The sequence below is a fragment of the Brachyhypopomus gauderio genome, unplaced genomic scaffold (genome assembly GCF_052324685.1).
Source record: "Brachyhypopomus gauderio isolate BG-103 unplaced genomic scaffold, BGAUD_0.2 sc120, whole genome shotgun sequence".
Lineage (NCBI taxonomy): Eukaryota > Metazoa > Chordata > Actinopteri > Gymnotiformes > Hypopomidae > Brachyhypopomus > Brachyhypopomus gauderio.
This window is the reverse complement of record NW_027506941.1, coordinates 93042-108137: the sequence shown is the minus strand read 5'-3', so window position 1 is coordinate 108137 and position 15096 is coordinate 93042.

Here is a 15096-nt window from a genome sequence, read left to right as displayed (position 1 = left end):
TCTCTATAAGCTAATGAACTTGCTAAGATGCTTGTGAAGGATACACTGACAGACAGTGAGACAGGTATGGCGAGGCTGTACCAAAACAAAACAGTTCTAATAAAGTAAAATAATTTATCGTTTTTGTCCAGGCCTAAATTTGCCTTACTGTCAAACACAATCATACATTTAGGATTTCTCATTAAGTGAAATCTTCAGCTCACAGTGCCTAAACACTGTGTGGGATACACAGTGTGTATCATCAACTAGCACCAGGCATCCCGTACACATTGGAGAAGAGTGATAAGCCAGGCTGCAAAACACAACACAATGTGAAAACAAACAGCTCCATGTGGTTCATGGTGGCTCATTAGAGTGGCCCCGCTTTAGACTTCCATGGTAAACACAGGCTGAGCTGAAGGACGCACACACACACACACACACACACACACACACACACACACACACACACACACACACACACACACACACACACACACACACACGTATATGAGAGAAGAGTTAGAGCTATAGTATTCAGAGCACTAAGGGCTGTATGACATTTCAGCAGATCCCAGGAACAACATCAGAGATCTTCATCCAGAAGAGTGCAGTCCTGGGAAAAGACATTGCACATTGGACCTGAGCTTGAAGGAAGAAGAGGAAACCGATCAGGGAATTTCAGAATATATATATATATATATATATATATATATATATAGTAACTGCAACCGCCGTGTACGTGTACTGTAATAGTGGTGAAATGTCATTATTTTCCAAGCAGGTATTGAGCATGACAGCAGTGTTGGGCACAGATGCTACTTCTCCCGGTGGTGTTATTACACGTGAAGGCGTTGCCGCTGGAGACACACAGACTGATGGCGGTGCTCCACCGAAGGTGACGGGTCAGCCGTCCGCCTCTAGTGCGGCTGCGTGCTTCATCACGGTGCAGCAGTCCAGAAAGGTGGAGCGGACAGGGAGCACATCCCACCCCAGCCAGACCCAACGCGGTCGACGGGCTTCGCCCCGGGCGGTGCCGTTAATCTGACTTCACTAATCACTGGGCAACACATCGATGACGAGATTGTGGCGACCAGTGGCCATAATGGGGTGTTAACGATGATTGAACAGGCCGAGCGGACAAAATGGGGTGGTCATTGATTAGGTCGGCTGAGATATAGGAGGTCACAGTTACATGGCAGAGACATTATTTGTCTCATTTGTGCTAAGACAGTACTGTGTTCATTCTTCCTTGGCTAACAGTTCCTGAAACGCACGTATGGTACAAAGCAGATATCTGTCTAATGAAACTAGGGATGGCAGTCAAGTCAGGTTAGTGGTGATAGGGTACTGCCATCGTTACAGTGAGGATACACTGGATAGCAAAATATACATTCGGACTTAGCTGCACAAGCGTGATAGTGCAAGTGAGATCAAGGTGTGCCTGTCTTGCTGTGAGGGCGTGATGACGGACGGCAGACACCAACTCCTGATCATAAATCACCCAAAGTAAAAGGCTTGCAGTAGACTGAAACAGTGTTCCATGCAGACACAACTGTATGTGCTTAACGCTGCAGCCAGAAGGATAGTATGTGTTTTCTTCTCAATACTGTTTCCCTGTCTTTCAAGGACTTTCGGTTCTTACTTCAGAACTCTGTGTGTGTACGTGAGAAAGAGAGATTCGCGTGTCTCAAGGAAACCTCAAGGAACATCAGCAACATCTCGTCTAAACGTGGTGGTTGACGTTCATTCCCTGCTCACTAATTGCTGAGGTGATGCTTTTCCGGTCCGTTTGAAACTATCCTGTTAAGGGGATGTTCATACACGGCCATATTCGCTCTGTTTTCTTTCACATCTCCCTCCAAACGTCAGCGAAGCTTCCTTGTTCTTCTTGGCAGAACATTCTCATTATTTTGTTCAACTGCACAACTCACATTTTTAATGTGTTCATTCCTGTTACGAACGTAATGGACGGACCCAGCCTCACGCGCCTCTGCGTGCATGGACACAAACGCATCATTTGCAACAGTCCTGATGGTCTGATACAGCTGATTGAACACAGATCTTTGTTTAAACCAGAATATATTATAGGAAGTGAAGCGACACCGTTGTAGTAATCACTCTTCTTCCTCATCTCTCACTCCCCTTTTTCATTTAAATTAAAGGGTACATTGCCAGTGTGGATCAATTCACCTGACGACTGGAAGGAGAATAATGATCTTGAATTAAAATGCTTAACACTTCAATATTGGTTTGAACTGCAAAACTTTTAAAGTGAGTTGCGATGGAATGATATAGTGGCCCAATAAGCGCTTATACCCCACAGGCTGAAACCACTGCTAAAGTTCTGTCATTGTTCCAAATGGCCATCTGGGACACCATCTGTGAAAGGCAAAATGTGCAATGAATTCAAGTTCAGGCACTGAAAGTTTTGTACCTAATGCAAGTTTACATTCATTTCACTAACTCAACATATACAAGATTATTGAAGGTCTTTGTGCATAAATTCAAACTTGCATTTTATGAAAAATTCATTAAATTCATATTTTAGTGTCAGCTAGAGGTGGAGACTCATTGTTTACTTTAATGCTATTTATTACAGGGGACATGTGCATAAACATATGCTCATACCAGCTTTGAGGACGACTACAGAAATAGAATAACCCTAAAAACTCAAGTGAGCTTCACAAGCTTCATATTAAGATTGTTGAAATGTCTCTGAAGCACTTGACAAAAAACTTCAAACTGGGCTCAGTATTAAAATATTGTTCATGTCACATTCAATTAAATAATGTGAACAATATCCCATAGTCAGGTAAAATAAAAATAATATGTATTTGTTAAAAATCTTATCTTGAAGGACTAAATGTGGAAGATATGGTAAAGATGCTTCATTAACTACTTTCCTAACGTTTAATGTCAGACATTTTGCTAGCAAAGTTGTTGAGACTTGTTTTTGTGATGAAGAATGTAAGAGCTGGATGGATGATTATGGATCACTAGCTAATGTATAAGAAGAAATACGTTTGTTATGATGTGTTTGGTGAGCAGATTGCAGGACCAGGCCCAGGCAAAGTCCTTTTCTTCTGATGCCTTGTTTTCTCCCTTAACCAAGTGCAAACATCCGTCTGTGGTGAATATCGGGCCATTAGGCTTGTAGTGTCTCTAACAACCTCACTAACTGTCCCTTGGGATCTATTAAGTTGACTGGCTAGGCGAGAAAAGTGTGAACCTGAGTATGCAGCCTCACACTGGTTATCTTCCTTAGTATAAGTGGGTATGGAAATGGCACAGACCTGCTAGCTTAAGCAGGAGCTCTCAGTAAGAAATGCAGCAGTAGGTGACACTCTTCGTCACTGCTGGGAGAGAATCGCTCTCATACCATTATCACTGGCATTATTGCCTATGATGAATGGTTCCGCTGGGACGGAAGACAGCCAGCACTGATCTGAAGGCTTTACAAGAATCTTTCATCATACTCCAGAAGCCCAGAACTCTCCAGGTTTTGGCGATCAGGTAATGAAGAGGGGTAGAGAAAGTCTTGTAGTTCTCCCACAGATTGCCAGCTGGGCCGGTCACACACTGTGCTGACCCTCTTCAGGTGTTCTGTAACTCCACTGCTGTGGACCGCATGCCCCAAGGACCTTACTCGCCACTGAAACAGGCTACACTCAGGTGGGTTTGGCTTTGACCGAACAACTGCTCTGCCAGGATTGTTGTGTTGTCGCCTGTTCACTGTGTCTGGAAAGGCCACCGGTCCCCCCGATGACCTTCTGTCCCTTCCCAGAGTGGGCTATCATCTGAAACCACCTTGCCGTCATGCTCCAGAGGACCTAACATCTTACCATCCTATCATGACCCTTTCCAGCAGAAGTCACTCTTGTCTTGATTGGCACAGTACCCATCAATGGTAACAAGTCTCTAGCCAAGTCATGGATATCAGTAACACTGAAACTCATACGTTCGAGGTTGTTGAGACGTCACCTCTGTTCTCATCTCTGACTGTTATTAACATATTCGGTACCTGTCAGGGCCAGGAATCAACACAAATCAGATGATGAACATGATGGACATGGTGCATGTGGTGTTTAGCATAAAAAACACAATCGACCTCTCTTCAATAAGGTAACAGAGGAGAAGGCGGCATGGCTGACCCAGTGGCCCATGGTGAAGGTTCTGGTTTCATGTCTCTTCCCCATCACCAGCCCCCTGCTGTACTTCCTCCCATGACTCAGCCGATGGCTTTTAGTAGCGGCTTTGTCGGGATCCTTTTATCCCTCCACATCAGCATGTCACGGCGGCGGTTTCCCGCCCCTTCTCTGGACTCGCCTCTCACCGTCTACCCCCGTTCCTCCTCACTCTCGGGCCTCCTGCGGCTCAGCATGGCTGCCCCTTCATCTTTGTGGTGCACAGAATGGCTTCTAATCACTCTGCCCCAGTTGCTGCCTGGCTAAATGTGGCAGGATGTGGCTGCAATATCGACGTCTTGGGGCCCGAGGACTTGCAGGAAGCGTAGTTGAACTACATAACTACGTCACCCCAAACGCTGTAGATCTTGACTGGATCGAAATTCAATACCATACATAAAGGAGGCCGGTAACCAACCTGAAAAAAAAAATAATACATGGATATGATGTTTTTACACTGTGCTTATGCTAAATACGACTAGTGTGTAATTTGTGAAAAAGATCTTATGTGGTAATGTAAACTCGGCTGTTGGGAACTACAGAAGGCTGTGGATTTAAGACGACAAAACTAGTAATTTTTAAAAAGCAAATGATTCCAAGAAATGTGCTTATTTTAAGCTGAATTAGAGGATCACCTCAGTATTCATGGCTAATTGCCAGCAGAGCTCTCGTCTCACTGGCAGCTAATACCTGAATGCCACAGCTGGTAGTGTATGTAGCTGAAGAACAACATTAGGTTTTCATTTCTAATAAATGTTCCTGGATCCCTTAAAAATATGTTTTTGCTTTGACATTATGAATATCTGTGTGCAGATCCATGAGTAAATTAACACATGCAAGGATAAATAAATAAACAGAATCCCTTTTAAGTTGAGCTTATTGCAAAAATGTGACTGTCCCTAAATACCTTCTAAAGTTTTATAAGAGAATTTAGTAATGATGTAATTATTCAGAAAGGGTTCTCATTATAAATAAACTTATAACTGTATGTGACATAGGTCAAGTACGAGATTCGAATACCACCTCTGCCTTGTGTCCTGTGCTACTGGAACAGCCTTCAGCACCTGAATTGGATTAAGCTGTTTAGAAGATGAATGAATGGATGAATGAATCAATGCATACATACATAAAAGTCAGTAAACACCGTTTTTTGAAACACCTGTGAAATATATAATGACCATGGAGCAGACTAAAGATTTTCAACTAAAGTTCTTAACATCCCACAGCACAGGAGTTCTTAAAAATGAGAACTTTCCAGCTTTTCTTTATGCATCTTCTTATGTATTCAGAAACAGGAAACCATCCTTTGTGATATGGAGCATAAGCCACTTAACAATAATCTCTCTTTTGATCTGTGCCATCAATACTTCAGAGTGATCTTGAATGAAATAACCTGCTTCTGCAAGAGGATTGTCCAATGTTTATTTTAAAATGCATGCTACTTTGATATTATATTTTGGAAGCACTATTATAAAAGAAGAATTTAATAAATACTGATGCTCATATGTACCTAATTAACAAACCCAAACTCGTTTAGAAAACATTGCTGTGTTCTGGCAGGATTTGATTGTAGTGTCTAATAATGATTGCATTACCTGTGGTTTGGCAACGTGCAAAAAAAGCTTTTGGCACTGTGCACTTAATTGAATCTTTGGTATTGGCACTGTGGGGTGGTGTGCCGGCTGATGAATGGGGCAATTCATAAAATGCCATGTGCTTTAAAGGGACTGTTATTTGAATTGCATCCAAGTATGTACATTTTCAATAAAACCCGGCCTCTTGGGACATTGGTGCCTCTTTGTTAAATGTATAAGATGCTTAAAAAAGTAGCAATATTTGAATATTTTTCATCTTCATTCTAAGTGTTTTTGTGGGTAATGTTTGGGTTTTGTTAGACTGTGGTGAGACAATGATAATATGTCATGCACGACTGGACCAGTCATCCAGCCATCTACACCCATGTATGTGTTTTCTTGGTAAGTTCAAGTCAAATACATCTATATTTCCTTCACTGGACAATGTTTTGCCATAATGCCAGTTGTTTTCATAAAATTTAAATCCTCTTAACACATCTCAAATTCCTCAGCTTGCCATTTATAATTATTTATATGAGGCATATTTTTTCCTGTGAGGTTCAAGCTGGCTAACAGAACATCTGGTGAATTGCTAAGCCCATATTTCACTGGTATCACAACCTGTGAACAGTGTTCAAGCCCTCACGAGTTTGTTTGGTTGGGATAATCTGACTAGCAAAACCTCGATGCGCTCTGTATTTCAGGGTCTGGTAAAACCAGTTGTGGCTTTCACACGAGATGGCTTGTGTAGAGGTGGTTGGGTCCAGAAGCCCAGTAGCATTGTGAGGGGAGTGTTCACCAGTACTGCTTCATCAGATCGAATAGCCTGCAGCTTGAGTGTCCAGGCAAACATCACTCTTTTCCCCACGTACAACTCTCATCAAGGTGCCCTTTTCTACTCTGTACAAGGTCTAGGTGAAATGTCTGCATGCTTGTGAATTTTGTGTTTGTGCGTTTGTGTTTGCGTTCAGCCATTAGGATTGATCTTAACCAGCTAGTGATGCAACAAATTTAAACCATTCATTTCAGCTTCTGTTGTTGTGGTGTTGGGGTGGGGTGTGGGTCCCAACCAACATGTGAGGACTGATGACTCCCTGTGCACATGAAGACAGGAAATTATATCAAGAGAACCAATTGTCTGAGGGGATGAATAGAAATGAACAGCTAAAGCTTGTGACTGATGACCCGTCCACGAACGCTCTCACCCTCTTATTGGTGCGCAAAGCATATATTCATTACAGTGCATTTGATGCCTGTGCAAATTCACTGCGTGTGTACTAATTTCATATGCGACATCTTCGGGAAAGGAGTGGGGCGCCCTGATGTTTTATGCATGCCGTAAACGGAGGATTGGAAGTGGAAAATTGAAAACGTATCAAAGCTGAACATTCGTTGCTTGACTTGGCAATGGGAAGAAGAGCCCGGTCGCTCTACTGAGCGCTCTGTGATCGACTAAAAGGCCTTTGGAAGCATCTCTGTCCACCAGAGGCTGCTGTGATTCCATACAGTATCTCCCACAATCACAGGAGGCCTTGCCTTACAACCCAAGCAGATTTATGATAATAGATATCATATATTAATACCTTCTGACTCTCTACCTCTACATGTGCGTTCCGAGAGCAAGGGCAGAGTTAGCGAATGCTAATGTTGTTGATGCTATCAAAGCCGATGTGGTTCATGCTATCAAACAGGGCTCCCCTGTTTGGCCTTTCAGAAACATGATAAAGAAAAAAAAGACATGAATGTGTAGAATGTGTGTGGAGCACATCTTCATTCAATTAATGATCCAATAGTTGATCACCACTAAATAAATTGCAGGTAGAGCAAAGTGCTAATAACGCCAAGGTCAAGGGTTCAGTTCCCAAGAAAGGACGCATTTTGTCATTCTAATAAATGTGTAAGTCCCTCTGCATGAGAGAGGCTGACAAATGCCGTAAATGTAAATGATTAGTGAGTTATGTCGCAAAGTATGCTGATGATAAATGTATACCTGTCTAGCTCATGAGGCATATCTTGGTAATTACCACAAAATTCCTAAAAGCAACTGTTGCCATGTTACACAAGCGCTAAAGAGCTTGCTATCCATCCACCCTTGATATCTGTTGCTTGGTTTAAGCCTCCGGTGTTATGTAGTTCAGTGGGACTTGGCCATAAAGCTTTAACAGTGAGCCTATAGCGCTCAGGTGACCTAGTTACTTTTAATAATGTAGCACCGCATGTGTTGCAGAAGTTGATATTTTCCTGACTTTGCTCCCTTTCATTCTTCCTCCACAGTGTCTCCGGGAAACCCATCTTACTTAATTCATCCGCATTTCTCAACTCCTTCTGTAAAATGGGCAGATATCAAAACCACACATACATCCAATGACCCAGAGAAATACCTATTTTATCAGACGACTAATTTTGCTAGTTAAATAGTCTTCAGCAAGCCCTCTCCTATGTAGGTCAGTGCATTGTGGTAATTGGTATTTCGAGTACCCTAGAGCAGCTTTTAAATCCCATGTACTGCACATCTGGCGTGTGTGTATGTGTGTGTCCTTTCCCAACACATCTAATTTCACTCAGATAATTATCAAGCCTTTTATGATTCACCATGGGACGCCATGACTAGAGCTGAGAATTACTGCTCATCATTGCTCTGCCAAAATCTTAACATGGCTACCATAAATGTATGCTAGTACGCCACCAATCAGCATGATGTAATTTGCATAATGAGATTCATTGACTATTGATGGCTGGCAGCATTAGCATTCTTTGACCTTCTTCTGTATGCCAGGTCATGTATTGGTGAAGGGTTCAGTGGACAACCAAGACTAACCAGAACTAAATGCTGGGTACTATCCCTTGGCTTGGTTATGTAAGAAGATTTGAATGTTTTTCTCTTTATTGTCTGTCTTTTCAGGACCCAAAGGAAGGCACCGGATCTGTTTGTAGAGATGAAAGAAACCTTTTAGGCCATTTTGGGGATATTTGCACTTCATATCAAAAATACAAATTCATATGCAAATTCAAAAGTTGCGCAGAATACATTAAAAAGCCAAACAAGGCACCAACCTTGCAAAGAGGTTACAAAGGCAGTTAAATATTTGGGACACATTGCAGATAAACTGGCGATATCATTCATTCTGAGTGTATGAAGCAACTGCTTTATGTGACATTTTTAACATGTCTGGATTTGCCAGGAAGGGTATAAATTTTGCAGTTTTGCGAGCTGGGAGGATGATTGTGGGATGAACGTGGGATGCCATGCTAATGAGGTCACTTGAACATAATTATTAAGCTGGAAAGTCTGCCGTAGCGCTGTAAAATCTGCAGAAGAGGTAATGAAGATATAACGAGACAAGCCCTCATAGGGCACGACCAGCTAATCATGCATATGTATACCGCTGCACACATAGAAATGAATTTGCAATTGTTAAGCCCTCCTTCAACTCCTCGTTGTCCAGAAGTCCCTTGTTAGACCCTGACCAATGATGGAAATGAGAATTGCCTCCTTAACTCTTTTTTTCTATTGAAATTAAAGGATTCCAGGAAATAAAAGCGCATAACTGATTCATAGAGATGCTTATTCGGTTTCATATATTCCTGAAGTTCCTTCTTTAGGAGACTTGTTACCTAACATGCCATCATAAACAGTGCTGTGTCCAGGAGCCAGTATTGTACCTGTTATACGACCCCTGGACTATGAAGTAACACATACACTTTTATTATAGCTGGACTGTAGCAATCACAGCTTCTGATTGCTTGCAGCAGAAAGAGATCAAGTCCCTGTTTAAATTTTATTCCCACTGTGCTGTAAAATCTGTTGCATTACTGCAGTCAGGATGCATGAATTCTACACATCTATTAATATTTGCTTTAATATAATTTACTGCATGTCACATTTTTATTACTAGTCATTTGCATTATGACTAATAACTATGACTATGATTTACCAGTGTAAATCACCTAAGCTTCATTCACATCCCTTCAAGCCTCTCCACTCATAATAAATATATTTAAGGAAAAGCCTGTGTGGGTTAGGCTAGGTTGTGTGCGCTAGCAGAGCTCAGGAATGAGTATGTGACAATTGCAGCAACACAATACAGTCCATTTGTAAAGTCAGCATGTAAGCATTCTGGGATATGGCCCAGAATGGCCTGTACGCAGACCTCAAAAAGAGAGGGGAAAGGAAGCTTTCTGGATGTAAACGCTTAAACACTTTGAGCCTGAACAGCATAAGGACGAACTTTGATTTTGATATTTTTATCATTTATCGATTGTATTATGTAGCATGTGTAAACAAACCTTCATTTGCATAAAGTTTGCATATTTGTGGTATATTTAAATGACATGGTAAAATAGGTGCAAGCCAACCAATTGTAACGATGTTTTAAACCTCTCTTGGGAACGTTACATGTGTGTTCGGTTGTCTTGTTTTTCTTTACAAGTGTCATTTTTTCAGATAAAGAAGGTATTACCTGCCTACTGAAGCGAGACCCCCGGGCTCCTGCCCCTTGCGAGGGGGGGGGGGGGGGGGGGATGCTGAAAGGAAAACAACAAAAGCAGAGCACATTTAATTGAGTCTTGTACTCCGGGGACGTTTAGATAACGTGGCCCATTAGAGAGAGCTTGACTGTAGCCTTATTGACTACATCCTGGGTCCTTTATCAAGGATTCTGCAGCTATGAATTGATATTACATTATTTGAATGACGATTTGGGAGTTATTCTTTTATTTTGTACTGATAGTAAGGATTTTACCCAGGGTCCAAAGACTCATGACCTTTCACCTGGAAGAGTAGTATGCTGTCGCTGCAATGCATTCTGGGTTCACCTGCAGGTATACTTGAGCCACTGCTTACCTACATGACAGCCATAATTATTTAGTGCTAACAGACTATTTTATATTGTTAAAATAAAAAATTGTTAGAACATCAATTTTGCTCAGTTTCAAGAGTTCTAATAAGAAAGTTGTTAGTGTTTTGGGCAGGCAACGTAGCCAAATTAATCAGCAATATTTCAATAACACCTTTCTTGGTTGCTGCATCGTCAATATTATGAAGTCCTTTAACTAGGATAGCCAGAGCGCAGCAGCATTCTTGAAAAATACGTGAAAATACATTACAAACATGGTGGTTTGCTTAGTAAATGCTGTTTGAAAATAATTAAAATAATCTGACTCTCTAGGCCACCATATCTATCCAGGCAGCAACCACTTGCACAAATACAGAAGGTTTGTCTAAGAACATTAAAGGCCACAGTTGTCATCCATCCATCCATTATCTGAACCGCTTAATCCCGCTAGTCAGGGTCACGGGGGGCTGGAGCCAATCCCAGCATCTCCGGGCAAAGGCAGGGTACACCATGGGCAGGTCGCCAGTCCACCGCATGGCCAACACACACGCACGCACTCACACCTACGGGCAATTTAGCATGATCAATCAACCTAACACGCATGGCTGTGGACTGTGGAAGGAAACCGGAGTACCCGGAGAAAACCCACACAGGCAGAGGGAGAACATGCAAACTCCACACAGAGCAGCCCAGACCGAGAATCGAACCCAGACCGCCTTGCTGTGAGGCGACAGTGCTAACCACCACACCACCGTGCCGCCCCCACAGTTGTCATGATGCAGGAAAACTAGTTCACACATTCATTATCTCAGTCTGGGACTACTGTAATAATCTGGGTGTTCCAGTAACAGACTAAGCAAGCTTCAGTTATTCAGAAAGTACCTGCTTGAGATCTGTGCACAAAGTTCGACCATATTAGTCATATTGTCAACACAGCTCATTCTGCATTGATTGCAAAACTTTGTTTGAGGCATATTAAGCCCTCCATGGTCTACATGGCCTCATTAGCTGAACTTATTTTTTTATTCATGAACAACTGTATCTGCTCAAATCACAAGGTGCTGGTTATCAATTAGTAGCTGAAATTATGAAAGTTTGCAACAGAGGGGAAGTGTGTTGGACAAACCTTCCAGGTTGTGTTTGAGACTTAGACACATTTCAGTTTTTTTTTTCTCATTGCAAAAAAATGGTGCAGACCTTGGTGTTCATGGCCACAGAGAGTGATGGTAACCACCCCAACCAACATGTGATAGCAGCTTATTTGGAGAATGAGAGGAGAACACGTCCGTGGGTGGTCAACTGTCAAAGGTTTGAAGGTGGACTTGAATCGACGTGCTTGCTTGGAGCACTGATGTTGGCCTTGCAGTTGGTGCTTACACGACGGGTTCCTTCCTCAGCTGTAAGACGTTCACCCAGCCGTCTCTTTCAGGCTGCACCCAACCTCCTTGGGTAGTGAAGTCACAGGACGTCACCCCCGTGGCTCGAAGGTGCTCAGTCAGAGTTTTGTTTGTGTTGGTTATCTTGCCAAGGACTTTCTTAAAGCCAAACAAAAATGACTGTCGGCCAAACAGGATTAACTTTAATTTAACTGAGTGAAAATAAAATAAAAATGGACTTAACAGGCGAATGAGAGATGAATGAGAGCAATTTTTGACTAAGACGACAAACTAGTTTAAGTACATAAGTACCAGGATATGTTAGTGTTTCTTCACCTGGGTGTTCACCTGGATTTGACATCGCAAACAAGCAATGGTTCTCCTGCATGCCTTAAAGACAATGTCCCAGCCATCTTAGCGTTTCCAGACCCCCATGCTAATCGCATGTGTAAGACTTCCTGCTGACACTTCATGTGCACACTGGTATCTGTCCCCCTAGCTACCCAATCAACTGAATGAATATGATATTCACAAAATTTCCCTTCTCCTTAAATTATCCACATGCTCCTCTTCAACTGGTCGCTTCACAGGTTGGCAAACCAAGTACAAACTATACTAGTGGGGCCTCATCACATTATTTAATTACAGTGATACTGCAAGTATTTTTCTCAGGTTGAGATTATCAAAGAATATATATATATATATATATATATATATATATATATATATATATATATATATATATATATATATATTCAAATTATTGGTTGTTTAAATAAAGAGTTGAGAAATATAGAATTAAGAAATGTAGAGTTGACAAAACTAACACTGAACAGGTGTTGAATGATCAGTTTGCCCTTTCTCTATTGCTCAAATGACTAATTAATCCAAACGCACTCCTGAAACAAACATCCCGTTAATGCTCCGGATTAACGCACTGGATTAACTGGATAAACTATTTAACAGGAGTTCTAAATCTGAATAATTTCTGCTGGGGGGACGCTGGTCTATGTTTACAACAGAGATTAGCTATCTTCACACCTGCTTAAACATGCCATATGCACACAGAGCTGTGTGCAGAGACAAAAGCCCATTTGTTTGTAAGGATAAAAAGTTAGATGCTGTACATCTAAGAGGTCAGACAGCAAGGACAGAAAAGACCTCTATGGTGAGATTACAGGGAAAAATGCCACTTTCTGATACATGATATACTGTACCCAGATCAATAGTTCAGTGTATTATCATGTGACTTAGCCAAAGTCAAGCTGTGATGCATTGAAAAGTCCATATTTTCTGTTTCTGAATCACATTTGTAATATCCTCTCTGACGAAGGGGGCATGTGCTTAACATGTTTTTTCTATGTTGGTCAGATGAGCAACATTTTTAAAAGAGATACCATCAAAACCATCATCATTCATAGAAGGAAACTAGTTGTGATTAGGTCTATGTGATAGAGATTAACTCAGAGATTGAGATAATTAGTTCATGGTTAAGCCAGAAAACAAGAAAACAAGAACTCTGTAGCCAGAGCGTACAATGACTCTCATTTAACGGATCTTCACAACATGGCACTCAATACGTCAGCAGGACGCTGAAGAAGTCATTGGGTGCTTGTTTGGTATTCAGTGAGAACAGCTCGCTGCGTTGTAATTTGTTGGTAGTGGCTCTGGTGTACGCAGGTGTGTCTGAGCTGCATCAGCACCTACAGTGTGAGGAAGTCACATGATGATAATCCACAGGATTTATTGCTACATTTGCACTGCGTTTGGTCCACGAAACTAAAAACCTCATAAAGGAGCATCATATCTCAAGAACACAATTCAGTTTAGAAAAGTGAGAGACATAGCAGCTAGCACCCGCTGGAGGGGGGAGGGGCAGACAGGGCACCCGCTGGAGGGGGGAGGGGCATACAGCGCACCCGCTGGAGGGGGGAGGGGCAGACAGGGCACCCGCTGGTGGGGGGAGGGGCATACAGCGCACCTGCTGGTGGGGGGAGGGGCACACAGCGCACCTGCTGGTGGGGGGAGGGGCACACAGGGCACCCGCTGGAGGGGGGAGGGGCAGACAGGGCACCTGCTGGAGGGGGGAGGGGCACACAGGGCACCCGCTGGAGGGGGGAGGGGCAGACAGGGCACCCGCTGGAGGGGGGAGGGGCATACAGCGCACCCGCTGGTGGGGGGAGGGGCACACAGCGCACCTGCTGGTGGGGGGAGGGGCACACGGGGCACCTGCTGGTGGGGGGAGGGGCACACAGGGCACCCGCTGGAGGGGGGAGGGGCATACAGCGCACCTGCTGGTGGGGGGAGGGGCATACAGGACATCTGCTGCGGAGGGGGTGGGGCACGAAAGGCGCCCATTGTTGAGGGGGAGGGGCACACAGAGGTGGGTGGGGTGAGGCGTACAGAGATCGATAATCTAAAAAATATTAAACACTTTAAAGAAGGGCATCAACCTTTGTGGTGGGTCCCCAGAATGCTGTGCTATACCACATAATGGCATCCTATGTTATGTATACACACAGACACACACCGATCCACACACACACGTACACACACACACCAACCACTTTAATTTAAAATTTAAACTGTTCATTTATAGTATGGCATTCCATGTTTTTCATATATTCATTTAAATTTCTGTGTTTCACATACACACCTAAATTGTCTTTGAAAGGAAGAAGAGGGAACACGTGACAAAATCTTTTTGGACGAGCAGTCAAGCTGTTGTGCAGACGGAGCGAACACAAAACATGTCCAGACACTTCGATGTGGCTAGCAGAGGAAAGACCGCTGGACTATCATGTCCGCTTCTGCGAGGATTAGAAACGTATCAGCAAAAGCTCATCAAAAGGTGAGGAGGTATCGATATACGCAGCCGGGCTGAGAAAGGCCAGGATCATGTTCGACGAGAAAAGCTAGTGACATTTAATCAATGCTCTGGTTGAGAGCGGGGTGGGGTTGAGTGTGGTTCATCAGACTGTGTCAACACACTTTCAAGAGCGAGACAGAGGGTGAGAACAAGAGAATAGCAGGATGTGCAAAGCAAAATGCAATATTCACAAAGCAGTTTAAATAACAGATGTTTGGTTAACTTCTGACAGGTGATTACGACCACAGTCACATAACTGATCGGGCACAGCTGTGC